Consider the following 19274-nt stretch of genomic DNA (forward strand, 5'->3'; position numbering starts at 1 on the left):
AGGCAATGAGCTTAGGACCGGGGCTGATGTAACCAGTCTCCTTCTGCCCACCTCTGTGTGTTAGGCAAGCTACAGAATCCCAGGAAGACACAACCCGACCTCACCAGCAACTAGGACCCAGAAACAACCCTGACGTTGCACACTTACTGCCCCATGGCCACTGTCACAAAGGAGGGTCCTTGGAGACCTGCAGACACTGCTTGATTCGCACTCAGCTCTTGCCTTTTGCGTTACAATAAGTCAAAGTCTCTGATCTCAGGGAGCTAAAGTTCCCGTTGGGGGAGACAGGGAGTAAACAAAGACACAAGCAAATACCTAATATAAGTCAGATGGCCATGGGTGTCATAAAGGGAGATAGAGAAGTGAGTGGGGAAGGGGTGCTGGGTTTTTTTTTTTTAAGAGTACGGCCAGGAAGAAGGTCCCAGAGAGGGTGCTGGGCCATCATCTGAAAGCCTGTATGAATTAACTCACTCAGGGAGTCCTTAGGTAGACTGATGAACTTAGCTTTTATGGGAACAAAACCAACGCAAAAGATAAAGCAGGATCCTGTCTCGGCATCCCGAGGAAATAAGGAGTTAATTTTTATTAAGTACCCCAAGTATTCACTTCTTCAGTGCTGTGGCAACTTTATGAGGTGGGGATTGACAGTGGCTTCGCCCCTTGTGCAGAGGAGGTTGGTGACTCACCAAGGGTTACGCAGACCGTCCACAGGGCTTCGAGTGCGGAGCCGTTTCAACTCCAAGCTCCCTCCAGGGTTTGTATTTTATTGTGGGGCCCGACTGTCTTCAGGCATAGCTGATGTACAAGTGGCCCGTACTGAAGGATGCTGTTGGAGGGTTTTCGACATCGGTGTCCACCGTGGAGCCCTAGCCACAGTGGAGGCAGTGAGCATGTCCCTCATTTCCCCAAGTGACCTCAGGCCTCCTGTGGTTGCTCCTTCCCATCCTTCCCTACATTCCAAGCAACTACAGATCTGTTTTGTCGCTGTAGATTTGCCTGAAATTTCTATAATCGTCTGTAAATGGAATCCTACAGGATGGCTGGGGGGCGGGGAGGGAGGGTTCTGGCTTCTTTTCCTCAGCAGAGTTGCTTTCTGATTCATCCAAGTTCTTGCAGATGCAACAGTTCATCTCCTTCCTATCACTGAGTGGCGTTCATCATGTGGACTGTTAGTGAGGCCTCAGAAACTTAATGAGACCCTGTCCTGTTAATGGGCACTGGGGCTCTCTCCAGCTTTGGGCTAGTAGAAATGAAGCTCCTGTGCCTGTTCAGACACCGAGCTGTGGATCAGGCTCACATCGTAATCATTACCTGATACGATTTCTCTAAGGAGAGCTAAGAATGGGACGCACAGACGCTGTATGGTAAGGCAAAATCGTACCGGCCCAGAATCAGGACTAGTAGGTTCCGAGAGCTCTGGTCCCACCCTCGCCTAAGGAGGATGAGTAGCCCCTGAAAAGTACAGTTGGAAGCGCTTTCATTAGATGTCCTTTGTTTTCTCAGTGAAGGAGGGATGGCCTTGGATAACCCAGCCTACAATGCCTGCTTTGCGCTCTCTCCCACATTTACTGGTGACAGTTGACAAGTCACTCTGCTCATCAGTCAGAGCCCCAGCCAGCTCCCAGGCTGACTCATGGCTCCTGCTGAGAGGCAGCGCATCACCCGCCCGGCGGCCTAGTCATCATTTCCACGCTGTTCCACGCCTCTTAGTGCTGGATCTTCCTGGCCATGAGAACTCCGGCTCCTCAGAGCTGCACACAGCCTGGGAGAGCACAGAGGTGAACCGAGGCCCAGGGAGCCAGGGTGTACCCAAGGCGCCCCCTTCCCAGCAGTCACTGGCACAAAAAATGGCCTCGAACCCAGCTTTACTGACATCTAGTCCAGAACTTTCCCTCCTACACCGAACTGCTTCCTGCTGACTGTTCAAGTTGTATACCAAGCACATTGGACTGAATTAAGAGGGTGCACGTTTTTCCATTTTATACCAAGTCAGGGCGGCCATAATCCTGCTGTCTCGGAATGTTTACTACCTGATTTGTGTTTGAATCTCAGATGCTTGAGTCGCCAGGACCCAGAGTAACACCTCGCTAGCTAGGTAAATGCTGCAAGAAGGGGAAACTCCTGGGGGGGAGAGGAACTGGAATAAGGGAGGCAAATAGATGATTCATTGCCCCCCTGCTGTTCGTGGAAGCTATAATTACCCAAACTTTAAAAATAAAACCTGAACAACATCGCTGTCTCCGCCACACAGCAGCAAAAGCACAGCCCGCTGCAGCCGCTCCCATCACACATTTAACAACTGCTGTTTTAGGTTGAGGCTAATTAAGGAAGGCTCCTTGGTACATGTGTTCCTACCGCAATTAAATAGCTCTCGGTGCAGGATGGGATGGTGACGGCTTCTGAAAATCTGTTTTTCATCCTTTGGTGTTAAGAAGTGAATTTTTCATATGAAACTCAGTTGTGAGAGGTTTGTGCTTAACGCAGGAGGGCCTCCGTCTATTGGTTTAGAGGGACTTTTCTTTAGAACGACTCCAGTCGTGGGGTTGTAGGCTGGCTGGAAGAATTTCTTTTTAGAAATAGTTGAATAGAATTTCTATGTTGAAATAGTCCGTGGGGATCGATGGCTCCGTAATGGTTGACCAGAAGTCAGGTTGGGACCTATAAGACCTGGGAAGCCTTAGATGGATCAGTTGGGCATCTCGGGTCACCTTGTTGTTTGGGAGCTCGGTGAGGCCAAGAAATGGCTGAAATGTCCTGTGTCATGTCCTGCATGCAGCTCATCCTGGCTTTGACACACGAAAAGCAAGTAGGTTAGAGATGCTTATGTCACTCTTTGACTTTGAACGATGCGCTTTGTGCTCATTTGTACAATCCAAGTGTCGGGGTCTCCCATTAACAATCCCAAGGTTTAAGTGTGCCTGAGTCCAAGAGTGTGTCATTTGGGCAGGAGACATTTGCTCTCTGCTCATGACAGATGCTGAGACAGAGGAACTGGGACCAACCGAAATGATTCTCACTACTTTCACCCAAGGCAGAGGTGCCTTCAAAATGTCCAGGGGCTGGGACGCAGCTCAGTGACAGCGCGTGTGCTTGGGATGCATGAGACCCTGTGTTCGGTCGCCAGCACTGAGGGAAATGTCTGTATTGATCAGCTCTAAGGATTACAATACGATTCAAAGCAGAGAGTGAGGATTCGCTTTTCAGAGGTGTTTACGGGGCAGGCAGACAGTTTTTACTTGGATCTTGTGCTTAGGGGCCTTCCTAGAGAGCCAGTTCCATGTGAGCACTCTTTTGCTACTGATGAGGTTCATGGCCAAGACCAGTCACGCTTGCGAGTTCACCTACAGAAAATCCTTGGGCCCCAGAACATTTTGGTGAACTCTATTCAGTCAGTGCAGGGCTAAGCCAAACCAGAAATAAAAGGCCCTTTAAAAAGTACCCCAGGAGAAGAATCCAATGAATCGCAGGTCTGTGAATCTAACCTCCGTCATGCATCCTGCATGGTGTCTGTCACTTGGGGACTGCGTGATGATGGAGCTCTTGGCAACCATCTGCCTGGGCACAAGTCACCCGGAGAGAAGGTGAAGGGTCCTTCTTGCAATCACAACCGTGGAGAGAGGTGAGAGAGACCCATGGCAGGAGCAGGCTGGCCCAAGAAAGGAAGAGCGGGAGGGGTCCCTGGCCAAGCCCCTGGCTGCAGGACCTTCCCTCGGCCCCGGAGTGCAGGAGTGGGAGGTCATTGCCTCTCACTTGCCACTTCCCCCCTCTCTGCCTAAATGTGATCTCACAAGTGGGAAGGGCCCCAAAACCCTGTAATGGAAGCCTGTGATTCTAGGAAGCCCCAGAAGTGTGAGTTTGTCAGGACAGGCGAGCCACCATCCGCATGGTAGGGAAACAGCAAGATCAGAACCCAGGGCGGACCTAAGCCAGGAGCAAGCCTAGGAGCCAAGGGCCATAGAGCCTGGCGCTGGCAGAGCTGAAGGCAGGCACAGAGACGGTGACACCAGGTGGAATGAGACCAGAGTGTGGGCTTCGATCAAGTACCTGAGTAGACCTCAGTTCACTACAGTGAACTCTCTAACACACACAGAGAGCTCCCCAACACTCCCTGCTGGAGAAGCTCTTCCCCAACATCTGGACACCTTTGAACAGCAGCAGAAACTCACAAACTCCCTGTCCTGCCCGCAACTCTCTGTGTCCCCCCAAAGACAAAATAGAGGGCCCCACGTGGGATCTGGGCCCAAGTTCATTGGTGTTGACTTTCAAATGCCAAATTTCAACATAGAAGCCACCACAAAAGGAAGGAAAGGAAAGAAGAAAAGAGGGAGGGAGGGAAGGAGGGAGGGAGGGAGGGAAGGGTCTATAAACCTCAAAATGATCCCAGACATTTCCATTAAACACGTCACTTAATATAATACAATTCAGAGACTTTGGTGTGCCTAGTTCTGTGCTGCCTCGACACCACAAAGGTGGTAAGAATATAAACACAACCCAAGCGAACATTTTGAGTACTTATGGGCCAACTGAATACCTTAAATTCTCTGCTGTAATTAAAACATGTACGCTCTATGTTGTAGTTAGTTGCCACAAGTGATGGAACCAAGTGGTAGAGGTTAGGAAAGATGTTTAAGGCCACACACTGATACCTACCAGACCTGGGCTTGTAATTCACATAGTCCAACTGCTGTGCCCGAGTGTTTGGCAACAACTCACCCTAAGAAAGTAGTATGTGGGCTATTGGAGAAATGAGTCATCCATACCCATCTTCTTGATCCAGTGTGATATGAGCACACACACGCCCATGAATGTACATAACATTATTCATGACAGCCAAAGGGCATAAACACCCCAGATATCCTTCAACAAACCAAGTGTAGATAAACAAAATGTGGTAGATGTAATAGAACCATGTGGTGGAATATTATTCAGCCATGAAAATGGATTATTGATCCATGCTACAATACAGATGAACCTTGAAAACACTTTGCTAACAAAAAGCCAGACAGAAAAGACCACACATATATCATATGATTTCATTTATATGACATGTCCAAGTCAGACAAATCCACAGAGATAGATGGTTGCCAGGACCTGGGGCAAAATGAAGGAGGGGGAGTGACTGCTTTTGGTTAATGAAAATGTTACAAGAGTTGGGATGGAGCTCAGTGGTGAAGCATCTGCCTAGCGAGCAGATGGGTTGGATCCCCAGCACCACAAAAAGAGAAGCAATGGTATGGAACTAAGCAATGGTAGTTTCATGGTTGCATAACATCGTCAAAGTGCTGATGGTTAGAATGGTGAATTTTATGTTATGTGTCTGTTGTCACTAAAAAAAAAAAAGCATGTAATGTCCCTGGGGTAATATGTTCCTTGTGGCATTTGGAGGCTTTCATAGATGTGTAAGATATATTCTGTATGGAAACATCTAGAAATGCACCAGGGTGAAATTAAAATGCACGTCTCCTTCCTGCTGGTTTAGGAACATGAAGGTGTCTTGACTTTGGTGACAAATGGTGTCTCTGAGTCGATAATTGAATCGACATCTGTCAGAGTGCAATGATTTGTAGAAGCTGACAAGCATTTGAGAATTCAAAATATCTCAATGGCATGTGTAAATTCCTTTTATATTTGAGGTTACATTTAAAAATGTCTGAGACGATAAATCTGTAGGTCTTCCACGCCTCTTGTCTTCGAGTTTTCTTGCTTTTGCTGGAACAATGGGGAATATGACTGATAAAGGCTGACTGCTCTACATATTTAAATCCCAGGTCATTTGATGGATTGTTAACGATGCCAGGCTGCATGTGGGATTAATTGGGAACAATTGCAATGTTCTCACTACATCTCGCCACTTCCTTTGGTTAATGAAGAGAGATTACCCTCTGTCCTCCTGATGGCAAAGGATGGATCTTCTCTTATTAACAGACAGCAGGCGGGGAAGGAAAGGCCGGAATGACAACAGTGGCTGAGAATCCAGGTGGTGATAGAGGACAGGAACCACAGCATGGTGGCCTCAGGTAGAGATCCCAGATCCAGCCTTTGCCTCCTGGGGACACTAAGAGTCCAGTTCAACCTGCCCAGTTAGCCTGGCCTCTGTCTGCTAGTTGACAAAACCAAGCTGCTTAAGAATGGAAAATATGTTAAGGAGGATTAAAAAAAAAACAACAACAATGGAGTTAATTAAGGAAATCCCTCCCCATTCACAATGACACACCTGTATTAATTCTGGGATTCAAAAAGTGAATCGGAAAGAAAATTAATATGTCGATAAACATGTTTAATACTAAACCTCTTTAAAAATAAAATTTCTTCTTTTGACTTTTTATTAAGAGTGTTGGTGGGGGGACCCCAAAAAAAAGAGTGCTGGAGATGAGGGTGTGTGGCTCTGTGCTTCAAAAGATCACATCCGTCCCCCTAAAATAACTCCAGACACACCACTATGATGTGTAAACGTGGAACATCTACTTTGCCAGCATTTGATAATAGGCTAGGAGAACAAAGAGGCTGGAAGTGGGGATGACAGGGGTATCGAGGATTTGATGGCCACCTTTGTGCTGAGACTTGGTTTAGTCCTTCAACATAGCCGTGGTTTCCGTACCTCCCCACAGCAGTTGACCTTGCCTATGTCACTTCTCCTTCTACCCTTGACTTCCACCCACTAGCTCAGATCTCTGTATAAAACCCCTTCCTCCAGCAAGCCCTCCGTAATCCACTGGCCCAGACTGACCCAGTCTCCCTGCTAGGGACAGCTGCGTCTCCATTTTCCCTGACACGGCTCTTACCAATACCTTGTGGTCACTGCATGTTAACTTCTCTGCCATTCGGGAAAAACTAGAAGTTCCACGAGAGCTCAGTCTGTCTTCATGGTGGACGAAGAAGACTTGAATAGATCAGTCTTTTCCAAAGTGTGGTAATTAAACCCTAGTTCCTAAGGTTTCTGGAAAAGGTGAAATCTGATGTTTAGGAAATACTGGGCTAAGCACAACTGACCCAGCTGATTTGTTGCAGGACTTCTCAGAACATTCAAAATGCTCAAGTTCATGACACACCCAAGGGAGGAGGAGATGTGGTGTGCCCAGTGACGTTACCTAGGACCGTTACCCACAGAGTCCTTTTCTTCAGTAAAGCATTTCCTAAGTCCAGTGTTCTGAGGAGACATGGGGGGCAGTGCCACAAAAGAATAAAACGAGGGAAATTCTGTGCCTGATAAGACGGTAAGCAGAGAAAGATAAAATTGAGTAGAATACCTAGTAGACTTTTCTAGCAGACATCTTGGAATTCCAAAAAGGAATGCAATGGGAGAGAGGCAGGGAGAGAGTGCAGAATGGGGTAGGACCTCAGCGCCATGCTGAGCACCTTGGACATAGGCTGCAGGAACATCATATCAACCTTCGAGACAGAGTGTCACGTCCTAGCTTGGTGACCGGGAAGGTGATTCCAGTGTCAGTACAAGTAGCAAAGCAGAGAGGCGGGCAGTTGCAAATGGAAGACCAGTTGGGTTATTCTGACATTTCTACTGAGAGAAGCTAGGGATATAGAGAAATGGCCCTGGGCATAGGGAAAGGAGGGCTCTGGCTAAGTAGGTCTGAAGATCATTGTCTGATGAAGTGAGATCATTCCGGAAAGAGGAAGACCAGGAGAGGGCTCAGGAGAGAACCAATGTTAAAGAAGTAGATAGAAAAAAAAGAGAAAGAGATAATAGCATAGTATAGTTAATGCAAACAAAGCAGCTTAGAATAAAGGTGTTGTGGAAGCCAAGAGAAGAACTGCGATGTGGTGTCCAGTGTTAGAGGGCTCAGAGGTCTAGGTCAGCTTTATACACAACGGGGTGGGGATGGTGGTGGGTTTCTCATGGGGCGCCATGAATCATTAATGGGTTTTGTAATTTTCCAACTTCTTGATAAGGAAGTTGTCCTCCTAAATTGCCACATGCCCAGCTGAGGTCTTTCCGCCTGGCTCCTCGCTGTGGCTCTTCCTGATGCACTATTTAGATAGGTCTTCTAATAACCCCACCCTTCACTCTGGCTTCTGAAGTAGAACCTCTTCCTGTCATTTTATTTTCTGTGACAGAGCCACCTTATGATTTTCATTTCAATTAATAGGTAGAGGAGTGGCTTGCTACAAAAGGTTCAATGGAGTTAATAAAAAAGGATAGGAAATATGATATGTCAAGAACTGTGTAATGTTTTGAACAACCAATAATAAAAAAAAAAAAGGATGGGTAAACCACATTTGAATTTTGAATGAGTATTGAATCGAAAATAAACAATCTAAAATGTAGGGAGAACAAAAATGCTCCTTAGAAAATTCCTTTCAAAACACCAATGTGGGAGCCAGAGAGCTCTGGGTCTGTACCCTCACTCTAGTAGCTACAAGTTTTGTGATCTCTGGGGAGAGAAAAGTGCACCTTACCAGGTCTTGTGGTGAACGGTACATGCGCACTAATTCATGCAGTCCTCAGTGACTCCGAGAAAAAGATGAGACTCAAGAAGGTTCATGCAATTTTAATCTGTGCTGGGTGACACAGTCAGATTCCAGCCCAGGGCTATTTGATGACAAAGCAGTTACTATTCACCAGTCTGAAAACCTCAGGGAAGCAGAAAACACATCTCTTCTATTCGTGTCTGTACATCCAGAACCTACAAACTCATAGTCCTCTATTAATAACTTTTTGGGTGAATAACCAAACGAATACACAACTGAATAGGTGAATTATGATGCTGTTTCCAGTCTCCTTTATCTTGTTCAGTGCTGATGTTCTCCTCTGTTTCTCAATGAACTTTTCCAATCACTGAAGGAAGGCTGAGCTCACTGGGAGCAGACTTAGTGGCTGGATAGTTCTCTATCCTTAGTGAAAGCAGACTTCCTGCTCTAGAATAATCTGGCCAGTAAATGCTGACTCAGAGAATTGAGAAACTTCAAGGTTTGATGGTAGGTGAGGTGTACAAAGCAGCTAAGTTTGGCTACATCGTTTGAACTAATTCCTCAAGATCAGGACATCAACATGAAGGATGGGAAATGTAGTTATGTAGAGTATGGGTCAAAGGGTAAGTGTCTAAATGAAAGAAAGTGTGATTAAAGAAAGAAAGAGATAGCCAGGCACGGTGGCACACGCCTGTAATCCCAGTAGCTTGGGAGGCTGAGGCATGAGGATCGTGAGTTCAAAGCCAGCTTCAGCAAAAGCGAGGTGCTAAGCAACTCAGTGAGACCCTGTCTCTAATAAAATACAAAACAGGGCTGGGGATGGGGCTCAGTGGTAGAGTACCCCTGAGTCCAATCCTGGGTGCCCCCCCACCATAAAAAGAAAGGGCAGTGTTCTGTTCTGTTACAAGGCCTCAGCAAAACCATCACAGCAACTGGAACAGGGTCATTGCTGTGGGTCACAAACAATGTCCAAGATATGTGTCCACTCTGTGCTGGCCACGATGATAAGTCCTTCAGAAGAACCACCAGCTTTATCGTTATGAAAATCCTAAGACCTAAGCATTTGTTTTATTTCCTTTTTAGACATGTGGACTTGTCTGAGGTCACACAGCCAAAATAATAATGGCCAAGATTTAAACCCTGGTCCTGCCTGGTTCTGGGGCCTTGGCCCATGTTCTTTCCCTCTAGGAGGGCATCATAAGGCCACACTCCTTTTTGTGGGTTTGTTGTGTGGTCTTCATCTACCCTTCTTTGATGTGTACGGGTTGCTCTCACCCTCTTGAATATCTAAATATTCGATCATCTGGTAATATATTAAATTTTACTTCCATGAACGATCTCTCTCCTCATTGGTGTGCCAAGTCCCCAAAAGCATTTTGAAATAAAATGGGACAGACTTATTCAAGGGTCTGACTAGAGCCCTAAAATAGCCAGGTGCAGGGAATTCTGATGAGACAGGGCTTCAAGGAAACAGGAAAACTGGTCCCATTCTTTAGGAACTATCAAGCCAAGCCAATGAAGACCCCAGGAACGCCCAGCAAGGCTCTCGTAACCCACGGTGACTGGAGCCCAAGGGTACCATCTTCCAACACAGGCTTTATTCTCCTGGGGCTCTGTGGAGGGGGACCAAGGAAATGCCCAAAGCCACTGTGATTATTTGGGGAGCTTCCTGGGGGCCCTGAGCCTCTGACTGTACCTTTAAACAGGACACAGACACAGACTGGCCAAAAAATCCATGTGAGTTGGAGAGGGTATCGCCATCAGGAAGGGGTCTGACTATAATAGCTCTGGTGATTCTGTTTAAAATAAGCTTGAAGAATACATAAGTGTTAATATGAAACAACTTGAAAACCATTTAGTAGTAACACCTCTTTAAACCAAAGTTGTTTGACAAATTTAAGATTTAGTATTTAAAAACACCCAGCTTCTAGGATCTGAAGAAAATCAGTAAACCAGTTGGGATCAATGAGAAGAGCCATCTTCTCATGCCACCACACACAAGCGCACAGGACTCCAGGGACTGGGGAAGGAAAGAGGTTACCACCTGGGAATGGAGCAGCCCTGCCCATGGCTGAAAGAAGAGCTGATTGGCTGAGCCTCGTGGGCAGCGCCATCTCACATCGCATACCCCCCATCTTGGGCTACTCAGGGCTTTTAGGAAACAGCTAATGGATAACACTGCATAACAAATCACTCCAATGCATGACTGCTTAAAACAGGCACCACTTCCTTATCTCCATGTGTTTCATGGGTCAGAAATCAGGAAGGACTCAGCCAAGTGCCTCTGGATTCAGTGTCCTCATGAGGTTGTGGTTCAGACAATGAAGCTGAGACCTCTAGAAGCCCTCTCTGGTCTCTCCACTCAGACTGAGCTGGTCTTCCTCCAACATGGCGGCCACAAAGCAGCCAGCACCTTACATGACAGCAAAGGCTGAGAGAGGGAGCACTCCAAGGAGTCAGGCAGGGCTGAGGGCGCAGCTCAGTGGCAGGGTTGTGCTCAGCACGTAGAAAGCCCTGGACTCAATCCCCAGTACCAAGGGGAAAAGCCAGGTGGTTAGGCATGAGCTCCGTTGCTTTTTATGATGGATCAAGCCCTCTTGGATTCACAAAGAGAAGGAATTAGGTCCCACTACTTGATAGGGGAGGAGCCTGGTACTAGAAGAATATGTAGGATGAGAGATGTGATTAGGTCCATCCTTAGAAAATAAAATCTGCAACACAGGGGTTTGAGGGGTGACACCATTTGCTGGAGGTCTCATTTAATTCCACCAAAGAACTCTAAAAAGGGGCCATTGTCACGAGGGTGCAAAATTGAGATGTATGCAGTTGAGGGGCGAAATAAAGAATGTCCACCTGCTTCTCCCCCTTTCAATGCTTTATTCACTCAAATTACTCAGTACAATTTCACTCTATAGGTTCTTAATCAAGAAAACAACAATCCTTAATACTAGGCACTGCAACAGACATAATTGATTCACAGCAGACAATTCTAGATTCATTAATTCACAGAAAACACTTCTAGATTGATTCTAAGCACTGCAAACACACTTAATCATGACCAGCTAATGACAGACATTCCTTCTGCGTGCCAAGTTCAAAAGTCTCAAGCCTTAGGCTTTATGTCCAGCAGATGCCCACTCAATCAGACTGCAGTGACCAGGTCCTGAACCAAGGCAGGCTTTTCCTGACGTGGAGTGGACAACCTGTTGAGGAGAGGGTTGTAGGAAGAAGTTGCATCTCACCAAGGTCCAGACGAGGTGATAGAGTTTGAGAGTGGTGAGGATCATGCAGAGGCTCAGGAACGATGGCAAGTGATGGGATGGCAGGTCCTCATCAGGCTCTCCAGCTGGAGTGCATCCTTGTTTCAGCTGGCGGAATCCCTGCTCATCGGCTCTATTATTTATACTAAACTTTGGGGCTTTTGACCCCCCTTTCAATCCTTATCAGCTACCACCAGATTTCTCAGTGACATCATTTACCCTGGGGTCAGAATATCTGGTCTGGTGGTCTCCACCCTGATCTTCCCGCCTTTCCCTCTTATCAGGCGAGGACAGCCTGCCAGGGGCTTCACTGTTGATCAGGGTGAGGGGAGTAGCTTGTCTGAGGCCACACTGGAGGGCTCTGTGGTGTGCCTGGGGAGACTGCAGGTTTCAAACTGGAGTTTTTAAAATGGAGTGGCTTAGGCTCAGGCCTCAGGCCACCCTCACAGCCATCATAGTCTCTTTCCATTTTATACAGGAGGACGGGAAGGCTCAGAGCCAACCTGGCCAGGGGCATTCAACACCTGCTCGACACCAGAACCCCAACTGACGCTTCATAAACATCACCTCAGACATACCCCCACCCCTCAGTTTAGTCAACCAAGACTCCACACCTGCCCCTGTGAGCAGGTGGCCAAACCAGAATGCCATCCCGGTTTTCATAGTGCTGCAGTGGCTTCCTTAGTCACGGAAAATGAACCTCCTGTATTCACCCCATTCCAAGGGCCCTGCATTACCTCTTTTTCCTTCTCGGGCATCTCTCCGACCTGAGTCCTATTTGGATCCAACTCATGACATAAATCCACACGTGCTTTGGAGGGCACTAAGGGACCCCTGAAGCTGTCTCCTTGTGGGATGCTGCCTTTTCCTGTTGCTGTCCCCAAGTGAAGCTGTCATAGAGATATTATGCTGAGCTGGCTAAAAAGCAGGGTGAAAAATGGCTTCGGAGATTGGCAGAGGCATCGACTTGGCAGGGAGTGGGGTAATGACTGCTCTGTTATGGATTATGGCGGAGCCCTCAGATCTCTTCCTGTCAGGCCGTGCCTTCCTTATGGGAAGGCCTGTTCTGCGCAGCCCTGCTCGCTCTGAACAAGAACCCTCTGGCCTCAGGCCGCTCTTGTGCATAGCGCTGAGGACCTTGCACTGCTGAGCAGAAACAGGCTGGTCTAAGTTCAGCAGCTGGTGAGCTGAATATGGCTTTGGCAAGAAACCCTCCATACAGAGAGCCTCAGGGAGCTGGCCAAGAATAGCAAGGGACGAAATTAACTTGTTTTAAAAATAATAAGTGGAAAGGGGAGTGCTCAAGAGAGAAAGGGAAATAAGAAGGCAGAAGGGAGGGAGGTCAGAGGTCACAGAAGTCAGTACATTCACATCTTGACAGACGCCAACAGCACGCGGGGTAGAGAGGAGGTGAAGTGAGATACAAGAGGCGTTCCCTCTACCGCCACCATCTCATGAGCTCCCGACCCACCATCCCCAACACTGTTATGATCCTGGGGTATCTAATAATGCTCCATCTCAGGAAGAGACATTTTCTATTCATTGACACTCACAATAGCCAATCATTCTGCCAAACCCTGTAGACCTGAGCTCGGGGAGTGCCCACAGGAATCCACAGGGTGCTCATTCCTAGGCCAGGGATGTAGCTTAGTGGTAGAGCACTTGCCCGGCATGCACGAGGCCCCTGGGGCCAATCCTGCATTGCAAAAAATTAAAAGAAAAAAGAAAAAGAAGTCCTCATCCCCTTTGTGCAGATTAAGAAACTGAGGCTCACAGCCTTGAAGGACCTTCCACTGCCGTGCAGTGTGCTGTAAAGCCAGGCAGTGGTGGCCAAGGGCTCACCAGTGGGCACCCTGGACCATGTCCACGAGGGTGTCCGGCTTTCCCAGGGCTCAGCTCCTCCTCTTGCCCCAGCCAGGGCTCCTGCTGCAGTCCTCTGTCCAAGTCTGAGATGTCTCAGGCTTCAGAGTCTCCAAGCACCCCGTTGGTAAGAGTCTTCTGTGGACATTAAGGCCATTATGTTGTCTCTGTAGGTCAAAATACGTATTTATCATGTGAATTTTCGAGGGTAATTTCTCTTCATTTCATTTCAACAAGCATTTGTTAAGCCCTTAGTGGATTCATTCCCACTCACACAGTCGGGCTCCACTTTGTGGAAAAAAAAAGGTGGAGGAAACAGGCACAACACTGAAAACCTGGAGGGAAAACAATTGGTAGCCTGTACTAGAGCCCCGTGAGACTATCCTTGGGCACCCCTGGGCAAGACATTCATTTTCTGATCCCTTCATTTTGATCTCATAAATTTTCTTCCCCCCACCCCTCTCTCTCTCTCTCTCTCTCCCTTTTTTTTTTTTTTTTTTTGGTACTAGGGATTGAACTCAGGGGTTAACCACTGAGCCACATCTCCAGCCCTCTTTTGTATTTTTTTTTATTTACAGACAGGGTCTCACTGTGTGACTTAGGGCCTTGCTCAATTGCTGAGGCTGACTTTGAACTCTGGATCCTCCTGCCTCAGCCTTCCGGGCCGCTGGGATTACGGGTTTTCTTTTTTAGAATAGTGTTAGGTTCACAGCACAATTGATAGGAAGGTACAGAGATTTTCCACATCTACTCACCTCCCAGCTTCCCCATGATCAACATCCCCACCAGAGTACTACACTTGCTACCATCAATGACTCTGCAGTGACATCAGAATCATCCAGAGTCCGTAGATGACATTAGGGCAAACATTCCTTGGGTTTGACCAATGTACAAGCACACGCGTCTACCACAATGGAATCATGCGGAATACTTTCACTGCCTCCCAATCCCCTGTGCTCCACCTAATGAGCCCTCCCTACCCCTAACCCTGTTTTTTTCGCTGTCCCTATAGTTAGTGCCTCTTCCAGAATATCGTATAGTTGGACTCCAAGAGTGGGCACACTTTTCAGATGGGCTTTTAGTCATATGCATATAAGTTTCCCCATCTTGTCATGGCTCCATAGCCCATCTGCTGTTACTTATAAGATCGTACCAGTATATCCATTCACCTATTGAAGGGCATCTTGATCACGTGCAGGTTTGGGCAATTACGAATAAAGCTGCTATTCATGTGTAAGTTCTTGCTTGGGTATGAGGTTTTCAGCTGCTTTGAGTAAATACCAAGGAGCAGGAGTTCTGAATGGTATGACGATGGATGTTTAGTTTTATAAGAAACCACCAAACTAACTTCCCAAGTGTCTGGTGGCAGCAACGAATGAGCTTTTATGATACCCGACAGGCTCATCAGAGCTGGTGTTGGTTTCCCTACTTCTTAAAGCACTGATTCATGGAATTATGCAGAAACTGCAATGACTCTGAGCAATGAGATAAAAAGTCACCTCCCACGATGTCCACACGGTATGCCTCCTCATGCCCTTACTCAATGCCACCTTACTCTTAACTCTACACAAAATACTACCAAGCTAAGTTTTCTTTCTCCTCCCATCTCTAAGAATTCAACACTTTATAGACATAGAGACACTAAAATACAAAACAAAAGACACACGCATTAGCCTGTTTATGAATCAGTTAACACCTGAAGATGGAATCCTGCGACTTTGTACGTCTAAGGGCACATCCATCTGTCATAACTGGTGTTTATAACAATACCATAACACACTTTGTTAAAGAATGAAACTCTATTCAAGATGCACATATATTAAAAATTGGGGATTGATCCCAACCTTATTGATTCATTGTTGAAATTAAATGAAACACGTGTAGAATTATCAGGGTGGTGTCTGGTACACAGTGAGTGATAATAGATATTTGCTAGTGTGTAATAATAACGATGATGTACTAAGTAATTAGAAATTATAAGGGGAGAAGTGGGAAAGAGAATTGTGATTCCTTAGGCATTTATTCCTCCTGTGACTCCACAGGGAGACTCCTTTGGCCCAAGGTGAATTCAAATGTGAATTCATGGCTCCTGGTCCTGAAGATGTCCTTATCTGGCATATCATGTGACCATAATGAATGTGATAAATATCATAATACATCTACTTATAGCAGTGGTGCGATAGCAGATGAGAGGACTGTAAGATTAGAGAAGACCTCAGTAAATAGTTGAGCAAGGCTTGGAAGATTTGCTATTTGACAGGGAGTAGGTGTTTCAAGGACATTCCAGGCAGGGGCACAGACTTTAAACAAAAGGCACAAAGTGATGGAAATCAAGTCATTTCAAGCCTGCAGACCAAGTAAAATCAAAGGCCAGGTAGCAACAGGTTGAGCTGGAAAGACCCCTGAGGCCAGTTTGTGATTGCTTAGCTCGCCAGGGCAAGGAGTGTGGCGTTTATTCAAAAGGCAACAGGCTGCCATTAAAGTCCTTAAGTTAAAAAGCGATATAATGAAATGTCTGCTTTGGACACACGCTCACTCCATAGAGATAGAAAATGAACCTGAAGGGTAGAGAGTGGGGTCTGAAGAGCAAGCAGAAGTTCTTGTGATGGGTTATGACTGGAGCCCTTGGGAGAAGTTACAGGTGTATTTAATAAGATTGTCTATTCCAGGGGCTCTAGGAAGTGAGGGGGTGACTTTGAAGGCCTTGACTTCAACAATTGGGGCAACCCAAGAAGGGAACCTTCTACAAACCTAAGATTTATTCTGTGATCTTCGTATCTCCTAGTGGCATGAAAGAAACTGATTCCCCCCCCCCCCCGGGGAATACTGGGGATCGATCCCAGGGGCGTTTTACCACTGAGCTACATCCAAGGCTCTGTTTATTTTTTGAGACAAGTTCTCAGTAAGTTGCTGAGATTCTGAGTTGTTTAGGCTGGCCTGGAACTTGTGATCCTCCTGCTTCAGCCTCCCAAGTGGCTGGGATTACTGACATGCACCATTGTGCCTGGAAAGAAACTGAATCTTTAATGCTATTTAAATTCCAAGGCGTTTTTCTGCTGTACCCCAGAGAGTACCACTTGAGTTATGCCATAGGGCTAGAACTGAATGAATGTAATTTATTTTTCTAAGAACTCTAAGGAGGGATAAATAGATATGTTCTCAGAGAACATATTCTAATTCAAAATTGGCCAAATATAATCCAGAGCCGGGCCATCTAATGTGACAGCTACTAACTCTATATGACTGCTGAGCTAGTCCTAACTGAGATGTGATATAAGATACACATTGGACTTCCTAGATTCAGGATGAAAAAAGGAATAAAAAATATCGTGCTAATTTTTATTTATATCATGTTGATAATATTTTGAATGTGGTATACTAAATAAGCTAATATTACAAAAATAATTCCACAAGCTTTTTTTTTTTAATGTGGCTACTAGAAAATTTGGGATTACATATATGGTTTACATTATGTTTCTATTGGCCCATGGTGGTCTAAGAAACTTGAGTTTTGCAGTGCCAATATTTAATGGCTATATGTAGACCAACAACAGATTTTTCTATTATTGCTCCTCTGTCCTTACTGAAGAAGGTCTTACTACCTGATGTTTTTCTCATATCTTCTGATGTGTCCTTATTCTTAAGAAAGTAGTTACCATAGCAACTGCCACAACACATTATATATTATTTACTATGCCTGGAGGGTGAGGCATAAGTGCCCATCTGTCATTCAGGTGTTATATTTTTCTCTTGTATATGTGGATCTTCCATTGCAAACTAGAGCTCTGAGATACGAGACCTGTTTTAGTCAGTTTTTTTTTTTTTTTCTGCTGTGACTAAAAGATCCAACCAGAACAACTGTAGAGGAAGAAGAGTTTATTTGAGTTTATTTGAGGACTCACAGTTTCAGAGGTCCCAGTCCATAGACAGCAGACTGCATTCCTTGGGGCTTGAGATGAGGCAGGACATCATGGCAGAAGAGTGTGGTGGAGGGAAACAGCTCACATGATCATCAGGAAGCAGAGAGTCTCCAATATATACCCCAAAACCAAGCCCCCATTTTCACCTCCTCCAATCACACCCCACCACTTCAGTTACCAGTTAATCCCTATCAGGAGACTAGTTCACTGACTAGGTTAAGACTCTCATAACCCCATCATTTTTCCTCTGAACCTCCTGCATTGTCTCACATGTGAGCTTTTGGGGGACACCTCGCCTCCAAACCATAACAAGACCTGACTTCTAATTCCTGCCTATGTCACTGGCTCCTCTAGTCTGGATAGAGGGGATAGTAATTTCCCTGTGCTTACCTCAGAGGGACATGTGGCCAGTTATAAAGTACTTCAAAAGTGATTCTTAGGGCACAGTATCCACCTAACAACCCGTATTTTAATGTGATAGCAAGATCTAGTATTCCTCCCAGAGCTGGGGACAGGCAGGAAGGAGAAAGCAGTTTCTTTTGTGGATATGGGTGAGGGACACAGAAAGGAGAACAGGAGATGCAAGAGGGGAAAAAAAGAAGGTTGAGTGACATTCGCATTTGTTCTCCTATATGTCAACAGTCCTCTTCAGGTCCTTTCTAGATTTACAGCCAGGCTTCACTGGCTTGGAGGAGACTGGGGGACCCAGAGTCCCCAATGCATATAGTTCACCTTGGTGTTGGCATAAAACCAATGAACAGGTTTGAGTTTTTGAATTTTGATCATGAGGGTTCATGAAGCTTTAATTGTATTATGTTCCTGTTATCACATCTCAGTTTCTCAAAGAGCCTCCCCTCCATGCTTGGGTCAATGCCATGAACGTGCCAGCCGCTCAATCTGTTTCATTTGGAAGGATGGGAGATGCTGAGGCAAGGAAATTGGGACAGACTGACATGATTCCTACTACCTTCACTGAAGACACCGGTATAGATTGGCCTTGGGGATTATGATATAGTTGGAAGTAGAGGCTGGGGCTTTTAAGCAAACAGTGACCATCCTATTGATTTGCACAGCCTATTGATTTGAAGTGGCTGAGGGAGGTTTTATGAGGATCAAGGTTGCAGCATGGGTTTTGGCTAAAGACCCCTTTGACATCTCACAGAATTTAGATGTGTGGCCACACAATAAATAGTATAGGTCTTAGGCTTTGTTTGCAGGTGTGCTATAATCCTATGTAATGCCTCTCGACTCCTGGTGCACTCTATCATTTGAAAATGCTCTCAGCAAGGAAGCTGCTGTAGGACTGTCTTGAGAAATCCCCAGGGCTGCTATTTAGGAGGCCTCCACCCAAGAGGAGGGGAACAAGGGAAATGGGAAATGCATGCGAGCACACTGCAAAAAGGCAGTCCCCTAAGGAAGGTTCCAGAAAGGTTAATTGTCATTGTGTGGCGGTGGTTCACGTGTCTGCCCTCGGTTTCTTCCGCGCTCCTCTGGGGGGCAGTGGATGATTGGGGGGTGGGGGTTGAGGAGCTTGGCTTCTGATCAGAACTCAAATGGCACACTTTGAATTACATAATGAAGCTTCTGTGAGTCAGGTGCAGGAGACCAACTGCATGTTAAAAAGTCCAAGGAGCACTCAAAAAAGGAGGGGGGGGAGGGAGGGGGGAGAGAGAGAGAGAGAGAGAGAGAGAGAGAGAGAGAGAGAGAGGAGAGAGAGAGAGAGAGAGAGAGAGATGAGAGAGAGAGAGAGAGAGAGAGAGGAGAGAGAGAGAGAGAGAGAGAGAGAGAGAGGAGAGAGAGAGAGAGAGAG

General features: G+C 46.3%; 1 protein-coding gene across 5 annotated transcripts in view; it reads left to right on the forward strand.

Moving 5' to 3' along the window:
- Positions 1–19274, forward strand: part of Phactr1 (phosphatase and actin regulator 1) — a 500641-nt gene that overhangs the window by 195966 nt on the left and 285401 nt on the right. The gene's annotated exons all lie outside the window — the stretch shown is intronic.

The sequence above is a fragment of the Marmota marmota genome, unplaced genomic scaffold, assembly GCF_001458135.2.
Source record: "Marmota marmota marmota unplaced genomic scaffold, marMar, whole genome shotgun sequence".
NCBI classification, from domain to species: domain Eukaryota; kingdom Metazoa; phylum Chordata; class Mammalia; order Rodentia; family Sciuridae; genus Marmota; species Marmota marmota.